General features: G+C 35.0%; 1 long non-coding RNA gene across 1 annotated transcript; it reads right to left on the reverse strand.

Moving 5' to 3' along the window:
• Positions 1 to 633: 633 nt before the first annotated feature.
• Positions 634 to 2,116, reverse strand: LOC116176960. Its single transcript, XR_004146563.1, has 3 exons — positions 969 to 2,116; positions 849 to 916; positions 634 to 796 (listed from the first exon to the last, which is right to left on the reverse strand). It is a non-coding gene; the product is annotated as an uncharacterized LOC116176960 (long non-coding RNA).
• Between the last annotated feature and the right edge of the window lie 15,947 nt (positions 2,117 to 18,063).

Raw genomic sequence — 18,063 nt, forward strand, 5'->3', positions numbered from 1 at the left:
ATTGTCGCAATTCTGCACGATTTTTTTTCGGTTACTATTTTGATCTGTTTACAAAGTGCACTCCTTTTAGATAAAGTAAGAAGAAATAGTTTGTTTACGGTGTAAAGAAATTAAGACGTGGCGCATACGTTCATGCATTTTATAAAAATAGATAGATATTTAGGTTCGCATCGAATAATTTGTAATTAATTCATTTTATACTCATTTTCTTTTCCCAATTTGGCATTGGATTAGATACTACATTCGAAGGTCACGACTATCGAAAATTGTTTAATTCTATAGTTATAGTTAGGTACATAATGTATGGAATGCTGGTATCCGACCTTCTCAAGTACAGAACAGTTCCTATAAATCGTACCTTATTTTGGCATCACTGTCTAGCTAGACCGATATGATTTATAATTTATCTTTTTCACAAAAGTTTAATGTTTTATATTTTCAAATTCGAAGTGCCGGTCTGCTCAAACGTTGCGGTTAAATGCGCCCTTAATTTTCTTTCCCAAAAAATGTACATGCTAATTATTTGTTACAATAAAAGATGTTTATCGAGTTTAAAGAATCGAAAATAGAAAATGAGAAATGTTACGAAAATTTTCTTTAAACTAGGTGTTTGTACATATACCTACAAAAGATTAAAAAAAAAATAGACAATGCAATTTTTTTGGGAAGGATGCTCGTCTTCGAAAGAATGTTTATTTCTCATTTTTCTTCGGCAAAAACTAAGCGCCGTGGATCTTTTGGAAACTTAAAGTTGTTGATAGCAAACACGCATCCCATTCATCCATGATACTACAACCTACAACATAACTTGTAGTATGTTCATGCCATTCATCACAGATTTAAGTTACGCCAATGAACTAGGAATCTCAACCGACAGGATTTCCCGACAGTTGTCGAATGGCTTGCATATACAATACTGTAAAGAACAAAGTAATATCCATGGTACTATGATGTTTTTTTATTATTACCTGCGGTTTATTCGGAAATTGCAACAATTTTTTTTCAATAGAACATCCTGTATATTCTTGTTACTTTTGAATGCGCAATTATAGAAAGCTACAATAAAAAAATAATAATAAGGAAGTTCCTGCTTTCGTGTAAGTGGCACACAGATCACAAAAAATAAATCAATTTTCAATAATGAGCCACCATAATGTAAAGAATCATCAACATCCTTTTTTGTGTTGAAGAACTCGAGACTGCCAGTTTCGAATCCAATACCGGTAGGTAGGTATCTATGTATTTGCGTTCCCGTATAGATTTTAATATGCCAATACTAAAATTAACATCAGAGATGGAATATACAGAGCGTTGGAAAAGATGGGATTAAGCGACTAAAAATGACTAAAGTCTTCGGTAGATAATTACGTTAATTTTTTTTTATTTTTCTGAAAGGAAGTGTATTAGTAGGAAACGGCCGTTGATTACGTAAGGCTAATAAAGGAATAGAGAAACTGAAAAGAACAGAGTAGCAGTGGTTTAAAAACTGACTTTCATTGTGCAGGTGGGTTCTCTAAGCCCACCTGCTGTATAATTATCAGTTTTTTTAAGAATTACGTAATGAAATGTAATACGTAACATACTATTAAAAATTGGCTACGTCATTGCATGATTACACATCCAATTGGCATGACATCATGCAATAATAACAATAAAATGATAAGATAAAATATCACCTACCTCTATTAAGTGGCAACCGGAAATTCCATTGATATACTAAAAACCGTTTAACTTTTCTACTTTGCACCGGAACTCTGAAACATATCTGCGGTTTGATGGTATTTCCGTTCGTTGAGAATCCTATACACATTCCTGTTTCAATGAAAAAAAAATGCAACAACTTGTGTAAGCTTTGGATGGACGAGTTAAAATTCTGTTTAGTAATACATGGTGTATAACTTTATTCAGCTGACATTAAGCTACAGTTTTTTACGTGGGTAATTCTTAGAACAATTCTTTAGAGACGTTGCCTTGTGGAATTTCCGTTGGCAAAATTTTGTTGAGATATAGCGGACATTTTTATTTATGTTACTTTCTGTAGTTCGGAAATAAGTGTAGTAGGCGCTCGGTAATCCGGCACCCAACATTTTTTTAGTGGATTTCTATGGGATCTCAATCATTTTTTATATCCTACGTGTAGGTACTAGCTAGGTGAGAAATAATTCCTATCAGAGATTCCACAGTAAAAGAGTACTGTCCGCCATTATGTCTAAGCGCCTGACGCGCGCGGGCAACTACCAAGCACTCACACGCAGGCAGGCGCCAACGAAAGCAGTAAAACGGGTGGTTCCGGTGGTGGAGTATTTTTTTACCAATTTAGAAAAAAAGAAGCGACTCGTTGAAGAAAAGTGTCCCGCATTGAAGAATCATTTAAATATGGTCACTTTATCCAAAAATAAAATTCGTCGGCGGATTTTAAGAAATTAATATCAAAATAACAAAAAGGGCTCTATTTTGGAAAAAAATTTGTAATCCGTCTAATATTAATATTGTTTAATTAATTAATTTCTCTTTTTTTATAATCAATATTTTATCATTTTTATATGCACATTGTATAGTCATTCGAATGTAATTATATGTTTATCCATTCCCCGTTCTCTTACTTGCAGATCACGTCCTATTTCCAACAAGGAAGTTTGAGGTTTGTGAAGGTTGTGTTAATTCGTGACTTTCAAAATTAAGTGCAAAGTGGTATAAATGATGGTCAACTTATCACACATTTGACATGCAAAAGGTGACAAGGGTAAGCTACTTTTCGTATTTCTCCATAAAAATACTTTGAACTTGGTTGCGTTCTTTATAGCTCTTTGTTGCATTTAACGAGGGCTACTTTTAAATATGAAACAAATGAATGCGATTTTCGCCGATTACAATTCGGAGAAATATTCTCTTTAATCTGTGCGCGATAGGTGGCACTCACACTCACGGCAATATATGAAAAATGAATTTTCTGTAAATTTAATTAAGTGAAGATTCTCAATTCTAAGAAACGGTGTGCGTTGCACATTCATTATTATATGCGCTGAGAAAAGGCATCCACGCACTGCTGACATTGAATATATGCGACCTTGCCGACTTCCACCCATGTTGCTATTTATACACTTACATTTTTCGCGAATACACGAGGCCGTCGGACTGACCAAGGATAAAGCGCTATTACCATAAGATGATGCACCATTATTCCACGTGCTACCAAACAAAGACTCCTATTAACCCCAAACGCGAACTTACACGAAACAGCTAAGACGGTGTGATAACAATTCTTTATTGATTATTTAGGCATCATGGAGATGTAAAGTCAATTAACTGCATAGCGATAACCCATACGTGGGTTGTGGGTGTTACTAACGCATCCCACTCGTGTCAGTTTTCTATGCAGTATGCATAATTATTAAAGTGCACAAACCTTCCTATAGAAGATCCTGTCGAGCCCGCAGACGGATAGGTAGACAGACAAATTTTTGCTCGCCAAATGTTATAGATTGAGGGTTTAAGTCTTAAGAGGTTCTCGCCTAGAATAAGATCGGGGGTTGCTGCCCTGACCAATGTGATTGACTATTCATTACCTAGTTATTTGCTGTCCTCACTCGCCTTTTGTTGTAGGCCAAGAGATAACGACCAGATTTTTGCGATGATAGTAAACGTCTGTCACCGCAATTTTCTAGTTACATAGGTTTGGACTAGGGTATAAACGTATATCATACGTCTGTTGAGTGGTCAGTTCTATTTTTCAAATTTTGACAACACAACAAAAAAATTCACAGATTTCGCAATCCTTGCAACCATCGGAGACATTGGAAATGATAACCGTATAACCTATTAACATAAAGCCATAAATAACCCTTATTCACACGGAATAATCTTGCTCCACTCGCTCGCAAGCTCGCTCGTTTCGCAAACGTGAACTTTCTAAATAGTAAGCGGCGTAAGTCGTAACATGCTTGTAATACTTTATACTATCACGGGCGATGTGCGAGAATTTTTAATTCGAATTAACAAAACAACCCTTGGGAATAGGATCGTGCAAATGTTGAACGAAAAATCTCTCTGATGGGTCTATTATTATAAGTAGCTATCAATTCAGTTCGTCGTCTTGGCTTAATATGTGATCAACAAAAATATGTTGCTGGGAGAACGGTCGACTTTTTTCCATGCAACGTTTTGTGCGTAACAAAATGTCTCGCAACATTGCGAAACAAAATGTTACGTCCGGTGCGTTTCCAGCGTAATTTTTTTAAACAAATGTAGACTTTCGTTGGAACCTTGGGAGACCCTCTGTATCTATGTCGTACAACATACAATGTGTCCGCTCCTCAAACTATTTGTGCCATACGATTGCTTTGAAATTTGTAGTACTTATGACAATTGACAAAGTATCTCCGCCCGCTAGCCCCAGTGTTCCAATTTTCATAAAAAGATTTCAATAAAGAACGATTGTAATACATAATAAATAACACGATTTTCAAAGTTATGTACGTCGTGATACTACGAGATCATTATCGGTTTTTAATCTATCAGAATTCACGACGATTATTTTAATTCTAGGAATAGGTAATTACGATTTTAACTGAACGTACTGACGTATTCCGGAAATGAAATGCACAAATTTTCATATACAAATCATTTTCGTTGCAGAGATAGATACGTATTAATTAGCAATAATTTTCAATGTAACCTTTTGTAGGATACGAACCTCTCTCTAACTCTAAGTAACTGATTGTGCCGTGATTAAAACAGGGATTCAGTGCATGACGACCGTACAGTTCGTCGACTTCTCTTTAGTAAATCCCGTCTGCCCATTCACCTTGACTGCCGCCAAGGCTGAAATTTATCCTAAATCCGTACTAATTCAGGATAAGTGCCATTTTCGTGACGTTTATTGTTCTATCTACCTTTCATTTCTACTCGCACTGTAAGTAAACTAACAGTATATTTTCGTGAATCACGGGTTCGAAGAAATTGTGAGAATTGGGAAAAACTTAATGTGGTATACTTAGATTCGTCTATTTTATGACTCACAATTAAGAATCATTGGAAAACGGTTAGTATTCTGTTTCAACATTCAATTAAGAAAACTAACTGTAGGTACCTACTGGAATTTATATAAGTTAATTAGGTATGCCGTTTGATGAGTAATTGCACTATGCGTGATAAAACGAGCCGCGAAAGCAAAGAAAAACTTAACTCAGTCATAATCCGAAGAGAAATAATGTAGAATTTGATTTGATATCACGAAAGGTTTTATAGAAGTTAGTGCGGCACAGGAAAAAAAATGAATAGGCATGTCTTGTATCATGGCCTAATAAGAGTATTGTATAGTGATTTACACGAGCAGTTATAAATTATGAATATTTCGCAAATTTGAAGATTTTGTAGGACATTAGCATTGAAATTCAATCCCACACTTTTTTGTCGTTGATCCTCGTCGTTGATTCAAATATATAAATGAATCGTTAAAAAATTAGTTAAAACATGATAGTATATATATTCCCTTCCTCTCCTATAGATCGATAAGGGATACCATTTATCGATCTCGAAGGGGAAGGGAATCCAATCGTTTGACCCTAAAAAGTAGGTACACTGTGGCACAGATTTATATAAATATACCTAGGCGTTTCGTGAAATGAAGGATTTGATTGACTAAAAGACTACGACATACCTAGGTACATTGTTAATACAAAAACCACGTACATACACTAGCGGCCGTATAGCATAGCGTACATATTTGTTATGAAAATAAAAATAAAGTAAAAACATCTGCATGATTGAATTTCAAACAGCCGTTCACTTGGAATAATTGTCAAAGATTTGCACGACGTTTTAAAACAGTTTTAATAATGGCTAAACATGAATTATTATACAGTCTATTGATTTCAGTACGTATTTACCACACAAACTTCTAAAAATAGATCACAATTGCCCATCGGCTTATTCCCGTATCATTTCGAAAAAATGAAACAAAGAAACAGTTTAAAAAAATAACCCCTAATAAATCACTTAAAATATTGAATCTTTTGTCGCATCTCATTTAAATGTCAAGAAGAGATTACTTATTCAAAAGGCACTAAAACTAATCCCTTAGATTATGTTCCTGTCATGGCCAAAATAGACTAAAAGCCACGAATTTTTTTTTGTGGAAGTTGACCCTTTTAAAATTGAAAACTAGTTACATTAATATTTCCTCCAGAGTTCGTTAACATTAAGCTGAAAGTATTATAATGTCAATGGGAATATACAGTTTGCGTCACTTGTAGGCAATTCACTTACAGTAATCGCGCTGGTAACAGTTGGAGACCGCTTGAGTCTCGCTCGCAATTCGGGTAAATTTGGAGGCCAGACATGTTTTTGTTCACCAGGTAGTAACCACCTGCCCTGTTATACACCAATAGAACTACTATTTCTGAAAATCTCTAATGTTATAAAATAACGACGACAGAAAGTTGGTAGGTAGCCCTATCGGGCATTCAAAGCATCTCAGTGAACGAACCGATCGACAATCCTGCTGGGAAAATTTTTTTTTATTAAAATACCCTTTTACGTATAGTGCCAGGTGGAGGTGGAGTACATTATTTAGTTTTGTATTAGATAGAATACTCCTACGTAAGCAGCGCCGCTTACAAAACATGCCGCTCATAAATGATGTCAGAATTGATAATAATGGAGCAGTTTGTTACTATTAACCTGGATAATGGCGGAACAAAACATTTCCGGCATAATAAATATTGTCAATTTAAAAATGGGGGAGAGATACTTGAATTACGGCTATTTAACTTTTAATTATCTGTGTAAACTGAGTCATTGAATATACATTTTGGGTTCAATTAACAATTGTACAGAGTGGCGTAAACTGTAATTTCGGGAGTGCAAAATGACGATGTGACGTTATACGTAATACTTACCTTCTGAAAAATATCTTCATAAAAAGCCTAATAAATTGCAATAAAAACCTGGTGCTATGAATCATTCCGCATTTCTCGTTCTTTGTCTACTTGACTAAACTGCATTTTTGTCTAGACTATGGAGGCGTAGAGAGCAACATTTATTGCAGAGGTAAATAACAATAAAAATTAACGACCCAACTAATCATAAAAAAGAAGAGGAGGCTATTGCACATTGGAAAAGCGAACTAAGATGAAAATGCAATTATAAATATTTTATGAGTGAAAAATACAAAAAAAAAGAATTAATTTATGCGGACAACGAAATCCTTTGGTATAGAGATATTGTGACCTTCGATTTTAAATTTTAAATCGAAAACTGCATTGTTTGTGTCTCAATATTTAGCATAACAACGTGGCGGAAAATTAAAATATATATCGATAGACAAGTATTTTCAAGGTTTTTCTTTTAAATTTGATCTCCAATCCAATTCATAACTGGGCAAAAGAATTTATTAGCATTTCTTGTATTATTATTAGATGTTCACGAAGACAAAGACATTCTTGCAGCGTGAATCCGCCTTATACTACCCCAGTACCTACCTAAAGAGGACGATTGGGATTTGGTATAATAGGGACCTCAATTTCTAAAATAAACAAACCAGTTTTTGCATTAAAAGAATTTTGCTTTGCTAACTGCACCTTCTAAGAAGCTCGAAACATATTTTTACGAGCGCAGAAAGTAGAAATATGTACATATACCGAAATTAATTACCGCAACGGTTAATTAAAGATTTGACATTCCAATTGCCTACATTTTAATGGTACGCTTAATTTTTAATATAAAAATTCCGAAAAACGGTTTTATTGAAATTCTTCAAAATAAAAAGATGGGATTAAGGGCTTTTTTGTAATTTCGTTATCAAATACTTAAATTTAGTTTATTTTTTCAGCTTTCTAACGCGTATAGATAACTTTACACTGACCAAGACCATCCAGAATTTTTTCACCACATTCAGCATGTCTACAGAAAATTATACCTTTGCTGTAATTTAGTGTCCGATGTGGGATTACTTCTACTGAAACGTCGCCAAAACAAAAATTCAAGCATTGACTGAATACATCTTCCAGAAATATTTTAGGGAGATATTGTCTACACACCGAAGGATATGTACGCGCGTACATACATACATATCGCAATGAATGTACGTGTGTCTATAGCCGGCTTTATATATTATACATATGTACATACATACTACGTATTGCAGGTGCAAGATAATTAAAATGATAATAATATATTTGTACCTATATTATTTAAGCGCCCACAACCTGGGAAATGCAACCACGGAAACGCACAATAAACCTAACTCATTTAATGATAGAAAAAACACTATTAAATCCCTCTTTCAACCTGAAATACTTTTTTAATTAATATCGCGGATCGCCACTTAAAATTGTTGAAGTTTTCTATCTCTTCTTTTGTTAAATTTTTTAGGAAATATACTAAGAAATTTTCAAGAGCGGGCAAAGCGGGTTCCAACAGCGGGCCCGCTCTTGCCCCCCTCTGGCTACGGCCCTGATACTATACGAACCAACTGATAAGTTTAACCTAAAGGTAAACTTGGTTGGACTTCTAACATTTGGAATTGATGAATAAACATTTCAAACATTATTAGTACCTATTAGTATTATTATTAAATTTTTAACCACGAGGTTTTCCATAAAATCTAACCATTTTATTTCTTTGTATGATAAATAAACTAGATCGCTCGAACAGCCTTGGCCGAAACTCCGCCTACTTAAAATTAAACAAATAAAGATTTGTGTACGCTTGAAATCAAGAACATCAGTTGTAATAACTAATAATCTTGTATTTACGTCTCTAATATCAGTGCAATATCTCTAATATCAGCAATGCTATAGCATCAGTTTAGTTGTATCGTTGAAAAAAGCTATTCGCAGATTAAAACCACTTCAAAAAAATTATAGAGTCCCAAAGTTTGTCGTTAACCTGAAGACTACCATCAGTGAAAACAAATGAAATCGGCTAGTGTCAACGTTTTGTGGGAGTCGAAGTGAAGTTCGATGCCGTTTAGGACGTCTACCATAATCTATTTCGTACACAAACTACTTATTCTACATGTTATGTTAATGTATTGTTTTATTAAGAAGCAATAAAAGTGACCCAACAACGTTTTCTTGAACAATAACATGAAGAAAGGAATGTTAATGCTATTCCTTTTGTTTTATCAAGACTTACCCACTCATAGTAAGGTATAAGTAGTTATGTGATTGAATTTACCGTCATCGACCATTCCGTGATTTTGTTTTGATAAGACACGTTATGATCTACCTTACTGAGTTTTTTAAATTTTAAGTAGCTTTTACTACCTATCTACATTCTAAAGCATCTCATTGACATTTTAAAAGTCTAATAAAAGTGTCGTTACTTTATAAACATTTTAGTAAAACTAAGAGCTTTGTAATGAATTACCGATAACCATGTGATTTATAAGTTAGTTGACAGATTTTTTAGAAATTTAAATAATGTCCTTGGCGTATTAAAGGACGGCATGTGAATATTTGAGAGTTATGGGGCCCCTTCACGTGCATTCCCGGAACGACGCGCCATCGGTTTTGGGACGAAGCGTGGAGCGCCAACTTCTGGCGCGTTGTGCTGTTGTGCAGTGAATAAACTCCACGTTCGCGCCATTTCATTCATTCCTGAGTGGTGCTGTCGACAACAAGATGAGTTTGGTAAAAAAAAGATAAATTGCAGCTGTAATTCTTCACAAATATATTATGGATAACGTAAATGAAGAGCCCAAGAAGAGGAGGAAGAGGTCCAAGCCATAGTATTTGAAGAGACAGAAATTTGGCGATTTGATTTTATTACAAGAAATTAATAATACCAATCCAGAGGATTACCACAATTAATGTCACACCGCACAGCACACACAAACAAACCTACAGGACTTTTGCTAATGTAGTCTATCCTTTTTCCTCTCCAATGTTTAACAGCGCATCCTCTTCTAACGGCGCGAAGGGAAGGCGCGAAACGAAACTACACGCTCGCATTTGGCGCGCGGAGGCCTCGCGCCACGCCAGGAATTCAAACATGTTTGATTCCATCGCTCCACGCCAGGCGCGTATCATTCATGGCGCGAGGATGAACTACACGCACAGTTTTGGATTAACGTCACTCCAAAACTTACGGAGCGTCGTTCCGGGAATGCACGTGAAGGGGCCCTATTATCCTTAAAAAAAGCTGCATCGATAAAGGGAGAAAACTGCAGATGTTATTTTTGTGGGATGATAAATGTTTGGGTTGTATTAATAATATATGTGTAAATCTTAGTACTGAATAATACAATTCTAGTTAGATGGATCAATCAGTATATATATACAGGGTGATGCCTAGCGCGACGCAGCATAGGGATTTCAATGGTAATTTCTTTATAGTCAATTACTAGCTCCCCTAATTATTTTAGAGCAAAAGTCTAAATATGTTTTTTTCAGAGAAAAAAATACTGCATCTGTTCATACTATTACTCATAATTTTCCGTTTTTCAAAACCGTACAAATCGACAAAATAAAAAGGTACATTTTACAATAAATCAGATATGCCTTGGAATTACCTACCTAAAAAACAGTAACAACGTTTCATTATTTACCTTTGACGTATATTAAATTTATCTCGAAATTTATACTTGTTTATAAATTAGTTAATCATAAAATTGTTTATCATATCATGTATTTAACTTAAGAGAAAGAGGACCCCTCCCCCTGGTTGCGCCACTGGGACCCTTTAATATTGGATGGATGCGGATTGTTTTAATTTTAGTTTTAGTAGTAGGTACTCTCTAGTAATATCTGGTATTCTTAGTAGTCTACAATACCTTATTGGTATTCTCAATATTATTTTTTCAGTTTTTAACTCTACAGAACGTCAAAATACTAGAGTAAAGAGAGAGGGAAGGGCAATGGCCTCCTCTGGCAGTTAAAAGTATAAAAAACACGCAAATTAACATCTAAATGAATGTAAAAATAGTATAACCAATTCGCAGTGGAAGGATGGTAAAGGTTATGTATTAAGGGTACCCATCACCCATGTAACATTGGTCTAGCCGTTCCGGAGCAAGATTGCTTACCGCGTAATTCTACCCCGTCTTGCCAAAAACCATCCACGTGAAATACCACCAAAAGAATTTGAAATCGCTACGGGTTTGAATTTTTGATAAGTACACTGTTACATGCAGACTTCATGATTTCTTCTTTTGGTATAGGTGCATACCTATGTGGAAAATCGGGTTAATTCAATTGAATTATTGTATTTCCAATATTTAAAAAAAACTGTGGGATATGATAGAGGTTACCCTCTATCGACTATCGACTTAGCATGTACAAGAGGACGGTAGACGAATCAGAGCGCCCATGTTTTGGGTTTCGGTACGTGGCTTACTTAAGAGAGATACGATGATATATACAGGGTATCCCTAAAAGGTCTGTACAACGCGCTACCAGGGGTTCTTGGTATCAAAATAGGACGATTTAACCCAACTTACCTCTATCCAAAAGTGCTTCGGTAAGGCGCTATCTGCCGCCAAAGATTTTTTAAAAAAATCGTTATTTTTATTTTATCGGAAAATGGTTTTGCCGATTAAAATGAAATTCGGGATCTGAATGTCTAATGTAAAAAGGGTCTTTGTGATATCATCGTTTTGATTGTAGTTGCTATGTAGGTGGTAAAATACTGACCATCCACATCTGAAGAGGTCTAAAACTTTTTAACTACTATTTTGACGGTTCTGAATTTTTAGACACTGATAGACAGTTTACTTGCAAGCATTTTTTCTCTCTTGATGAATATCGCTATCTGTGATGGTTTACGAAAAAAAAAAATTTAGGCATGATGAATGGCATGCACCATACATGCGATTGTTCCTAAAAAATCAGAAGATGGCTGTGAAACAGAGTGGCGTAACGTTTGTTTGTTGTTTCTTCAACTTTAACAATTTACATTTTGCTTGAAGGCTTAAAATTTCATTGTTAAAATTGTATTATGGCCTTTCAATACAGTAACGCAGAGTTAACTGATATGCTATTAGTGTTTGGATACTGTCGTGGAAATGGTCGCAAAAAAAAACGTAAATTGTTAAAGTTCAAGAAACAACAAACAAACGTTACGACACTCTAAGATTTCACAGCCATCTTCTGATTTTTTGAGGAACAATCGCATGTATGGTGCATGCCATTCATCATGCCTAAATTTATTTTTTTTCGTAAACCATCACAGATAGCGATATTCATCAAGAGACAAAAAATGCTTGCAAGTAAACTGTCTATCAGTGTCTAAAAATTCAGAACCGTCAAAATAGTAGTTAAAAAGTTTTAGACCTCTTCAGATGTGGATGGTCAGTATTTTACCACCTACATAGCAACTACAATCAAAACGATGATATCACAAAGACCCTTTTTACATTAGACATTCAGATCCCGAATTTCATTTTAATCGGCAAAACCATTTTCCGATAAAATAAAAATAACGATTTTTTAAAAAAAATCTTTGGCGGTAGATAGCGCCTTACCGAAGCACTTTTGGATAGAGGTAAGTTGGGTTAAATCGTCCTATTTTAATACCAAGAACCCCTGGTAGCGCGTTGTACAGACCTTTTAGGGACACCCTGTATATTTAATAGATTATAAAGTCAGCTTACAGCTATCAAAATGAAAGCATTTTTTGGCTAAATCGTTGCGTTTCTAATTTTTATATATTTTTAAAGAAAACTGGACCAAATAGGCGGTTGAAACTACATATTTGAGATGTTTCATCGGAGAACTAACCTAATTAATCCCCAAGCACTTCACGCTTCACTACATTTACAAACAGAATTTTGATAATTTTTGAAATAAAATAATGTACTAAAACCATCGACGATTGATATAGTAATTTGCTGTTACACAGACAATTCGATAACGTTCTCAATGGCAAAGTTAAAACGTTCTTTGCCAGACAGGTAGGTATTGCGGCGGTTTTACTTGTTCGTTGGATTTCATGACATGTGTCAATGGTCCTCTATGTTTGTAAATTGCCCCGACCTATTTTAACACGCAGTTGAGACAATAATTAAAATTCCTTCGGGAAATGTTTAGTAGGCATTGGATGGTGATTTCCCCACATTAAAAAATTCGGGACACAATTTCACTTGATGCAAGTAGCACGGCAAATGAAACGAAATTATTTCCTACTTTAAATGAAACCGGAAGATAAAAAACTACGTTGCATTACCGTCAAGTCACAAAGGATTTTAAGGAATTCATTCGTATATAAAAAAAGGAGCAGAAGAGAGACTGCGACTGATAAATTCTAGACGTTGTCCATTTTTAAGAAGGTGGTTGAGATGGCAACGGTTGCTAGGCTCGAAAATCACATTATTGGATCGCATTGTTAGAAAGCATCGGCCTTTTACGACTTCTTTCCCCTTAGTGTATTGGAGAAGGACGAAGAGTGAAATGTACGGCGACGAGCGGAGCGGTTTTGCTTAGCGAATTCATGCCAGACATGTGCTCGTCCGAGGTTCAGTCGTTCTACCACTCGTCTATTGTAGTTGCAACCGTCAAGTTCTTTGCTTTTAAAATTGCCAGTTTTCGTGGTTTTCTTGTGTGTTCTTTTTTTAATTTGCTGGATCTATTACGCGACATGTAAGTGACATTTTGTATGTAGCTTAAATTGAAGTAAAGATAATAGTAGGTCACGGTCAACAACTGTTTCCTTCGTTAAAACTGCGTTCTAGGTAAATTCCGGCAAAACCATTATTCATTCTTTTCGTTGATTTTAAGCCCCCGATTATTTAGTGTCGTACCTGGACAGGTAGAAATATAGTGGATCAGTAGATTTTTCTGGATGGTACAGTAAATTTGTCATCGTTAGCACTGATGACCTACTTTAATTTTACAGCTGCAAATTTTTGACAAAGGTGTTTGAACAATGAACGTTGTTTGGATACGATAAACGGAGAGAAAAAATATCTCTAATCGCATAGCATGCGGGCCCAAAGGTCATTCGTGTTTCAAATAATTAATTTATGACTAATTCGGAGTGATAAAGTAGGGAATGTTCCGAATTTTCGCTGCGTGTAAGCCGGGTTTTTGTCTCAATGTCGGCTTAGTTACTACGGGTGCGTAATTGGAAATCCGAAATTATTAAGCAATCCGCTTTTTAACAAGTGCCACCGTCGTTTTGTGGACTAAATCGATTCCGAAGTCCCTAGTTACTGATTGAACTGTGAATTACGATTGACTATGCTACTACGGCTTAATTGAGGGAGAAATGCAAGTCAAATCAAACAGTTGAAAGAAGTGCATTTGGAGTTGTAAGCGTGCGCATAGTCGGAGGCGTCTCGTACTTCCGGTGTGCAATGCATATCCGTGCCTGCGCCGATGGCCTGCCCCAACCCCGATCGTCTAGACAGACGGGGTGCTACGTCATATACTACCCAACTTACCAAACCAATTAAACTCTTAATACGTACCTTAAAAGTTGCCGTATTTCTTTTTCGTAGTAACATAGTAGGCCTTTCCGACGTCACTGAAGTCATATTTTTTTTCTCCGTTGTTCAAATTCATTCATCATGCGGTTACTATCCACAAAAATCTTGTAGTGACAACAAAATACTTTAAATTGGAGAGTTTTAAAATGCTATGGCACCATTGTGTTAAGGGGATAGATAAATCCATTACAGATTTTCACTGTTAATCTCTTTCTTGTTCGCACGTGTGTTAGGTAACGGGCGATCAAAAATGAGTTGCTGTCGAGTCGCCTTTGGAAGTTCAAGTTAAGTACGATTTCCCATGTAAACAAAAATTCCAAAGGTGACTCGACAGCAACTCATTTTTGATCGCATTGTAATAGATACCTATGATGGATATCAAAACGTCTCCTAGTGATTTTAACGTTTTTTCCCGATTTAAACTGATAATTGAATCCCAAAATTCGCCATATTATTCGAGACAATTTCATAAGAATAAATGCAGATTATTTCAACATTCACATTACTAGGTAATATGAGAATAAAAGAAAAATTTTAGAAACATATTTGCTGTGTAGATCAACTTACATCTGGAACATTTGCTTCCACCACGCATTCTACGCACAATTAGACGATCCATGCATCTCTGATCCCATACTGGGATAATTCATAGGCATACGCATTAATTCACAACTAAGACAATTCATTGCGTAATGCAGGGTGTTTTTTAAGAGATTTGCCCTTACGATTGAAATTCGCTGAGAATATGATTGGTCCTTACTCCTTAGTATCAATAATTCTGAGTATACTCCTTAGTATCAATAATTCTGAGTATGAACCATCCTAGATATAAAAGTTCTAAGCAGGTTAGTTAGAGAATGTTTCAACAGGAAACTTCTCTACCTTATAGAAAAACATAATCATATTCGTAAAGTAGCCGTTCCGTTACCTAATTGAAAAAATCGCATTTGTTAACATATTTCAAGGACATTTCAATTGCAGATCCAGTTGTGCGCTCTACCTATAGATTATTAGAAAGTGTGTACCATGCTATGACAAGTGTCTAAATTAGAGTGGTGTTTTTATTTTTCAAATCCGATTAGTAGTTCCAGAGGAAACTTGATTTAAATGGATTTGCAGAGCCAACTTCGTAACAGTAACAATTATTGGAAATTACAGAAAAAATTGGTTATCACTTTATAGTGATAGAAATGACCATAAACTTCCATACAATAATAAAGATTTAGTTCAAAATGGCGTCGTACGTTTTGTAACATTCCTGGGGTAATCTGCCTGCATTTGTATACGATTATACGATGCGCTATCGTAATTCTTCTAAAGATTTAGGTTGCATTGAATACATTTTATAGATTTCAAATGATCCCACAAGAAAAAAATCTAACGGCGATATACCTGGTGATTTGGCTGGCCATTCGATAGTACCTCTACGTCCTACCCATCTACTAGGGAACTTAAAGTCCAAGAATTGTCTAACATTCTGTGCAAAATGAGGAGCTTCGTCTTGTTGGAATATCACCTCGTCTTCTATGTAACGCTCGTCACGTTCCAGAACGTTGGTTATCATCGCATCATTTTCTTCATCTTTGCAGGATGTTGACTTCATCGAAAATCCTGGGATTATTATCTGACCAATATCGACAATTATGTCGATTGTCTGTATAGCATTTACAAAGAAAGTTGCGTGAATTAGACGTGTTACCTACAGCTGGTAGTAGCTGTTCATTTAAGTTCACGGAAAAAAAATTTAATTGGGAACCCTATTTTTCTTCTTTTCGTCAGTTATACATATTTCTGTACCTATTTAAATGAATGATTTTTGTAGAAAGTGAAAATCTTTACATCAATTTGAAATTTTTTTAAATTTTTAGTTGGCTTTGTACAAAAAACAAATTGCATTTTGTTATAATTTTGCCACTTTATTGGAAGCGACTAGTGAATTGAAGTGCACAAGTAAAGATATAAGATACGAAACAAACAATATAAATTGTGTATACGAAATAAATCTAGGCGATTTTATTGGGACGCAAACCACTGGTAGGGACGTGCTCATTATGCAAAAAGGAAAATGACACGTTACAATATCGTTTTTGAGGCGAAAAAGTTATCTAGACGCAATAGTATTTATTAGAAAACAATAATGTAAAGTGAGTGTATTGCTCTATCTATATCCAAGCTCTCAAAATAAAATGATCGAACCTCTTGCGTGACGAGAAGTACAGCATAAAAACTAAATTACTTAATTAGCGCTTATTAACCTTCCTTTTTCTGGCATTCTTACCAAATGTGTATTTGTATTATAAAAAATTATAGGTTACCAATTTGTATGCGTATGATGAAAAAAAAACTAGTTTCGGAAAGGAAATGACTAAAGTAGGCGTTTTTGAAGGAAAAATTCTGTCGGCGACCCAAGTCATTAAGTTATAAACAATTCAAAAAATGAAATCGAACTTTTGAGGTCAAAGATACGTGAGGAATACCGGATTTCGTGGTTTTTGGCACCGGATGTGCTATGGTCGAGGCTATGGTTATATAATCAGATATAGCTGAACTGAAAATAATTCGAAACGTTTAAATAGATACAATCGAAGTAATGGCCGAATTAATTATTAAACGGAATCAGGTTAGTATTTATAGCGTTTTCAGTTCAGTTTTCACGTATTTTTCCGATATGTTGGTTATTTCAGGCGTGGGCGTGCGTTTCTGGGATAGTGTATAAAGGTATTCAATTCCTTCACAGTCAGTGACCTAAATTTTAGGCAAATGTTTGTATTCAATTTCGAATCCGCAAATGTTATCAATGAAACGAAATGTGTGAATTGCTTTCTTACACTGTTTACGTCATTCTGTCGTCGTTAAGAATTTGAACGTTTTGCTTTTGTATAGGTACTAAAATTGTTTTATTTATTCAATACAGTGTAGTCATCAATAATGAAAAAAACGTAGGGGTTCGTTTCGTTCGTGTCGGGTCGGCAATCTATGTTTTATTTTTAGTGAATCACTAACAGGGTTTTCCAAAAATGTCAATAATTCTTACTTGACTGGTATTTTCCCAATATACCTATACCTATTACCTATGTCCTATATTTACGGTTCAAATAAATATTGTGAAAGAATTCATTTACCGTTTTTTTAGTAAAATATTGCAAGTAGATATATTACCTACCAAAGAGTATTCAAAATTCCTCAACTTTTAAAAATGAAAGACTTTAACAAACTTGAAATAGGCTTCAACAAGTTTCTATAACCTATAACAAAAAAAAAGATTACAGTGAGGTTACTATTATACGTATATTCAATATTCAAATATTCCAGTAAAATGTATTCACCCATAATTTATGGAAAATCTAACAGATCTTCCTAACTCCCGTAAATATTACTTTAGAGAGTTCAAGTTAAATATGATTTCTCATATAAACAACAATTCCAAAGGTGACTCGACAGCAACTCAATTCTGATCGCATGGTACTTCTAGAGAATCAAAATTAGAGTCAAATTATGCATTTTTGAACTTGTTGCAGTATAGTATAAGTGCTGCCATTGTAAGGCTTTTTAAAATTATTCTTTAATTTCATGAAATGAAAATGTTTTTTCACATGGTGGTGGTCGATGGTGCCAACTTTGTCGACAGGTACCTA

This window comes from Photinus pyralis, unplaced genomic scaffold (genome assembly GCF_008802855.1).
Source record: "Photinus pyralis isolate 1611_PpyrPB1 unplaced genomic scaffold, Ppyr1.3 Ppyr1.4_LG7, whole genome shotgun sequence".
Lineage (NCBI taxonomy): Eukaryota > Metazoa > Arthropoda > Insecta > Coleoptera > Lampyridae > Photinus > Photinus pyralis.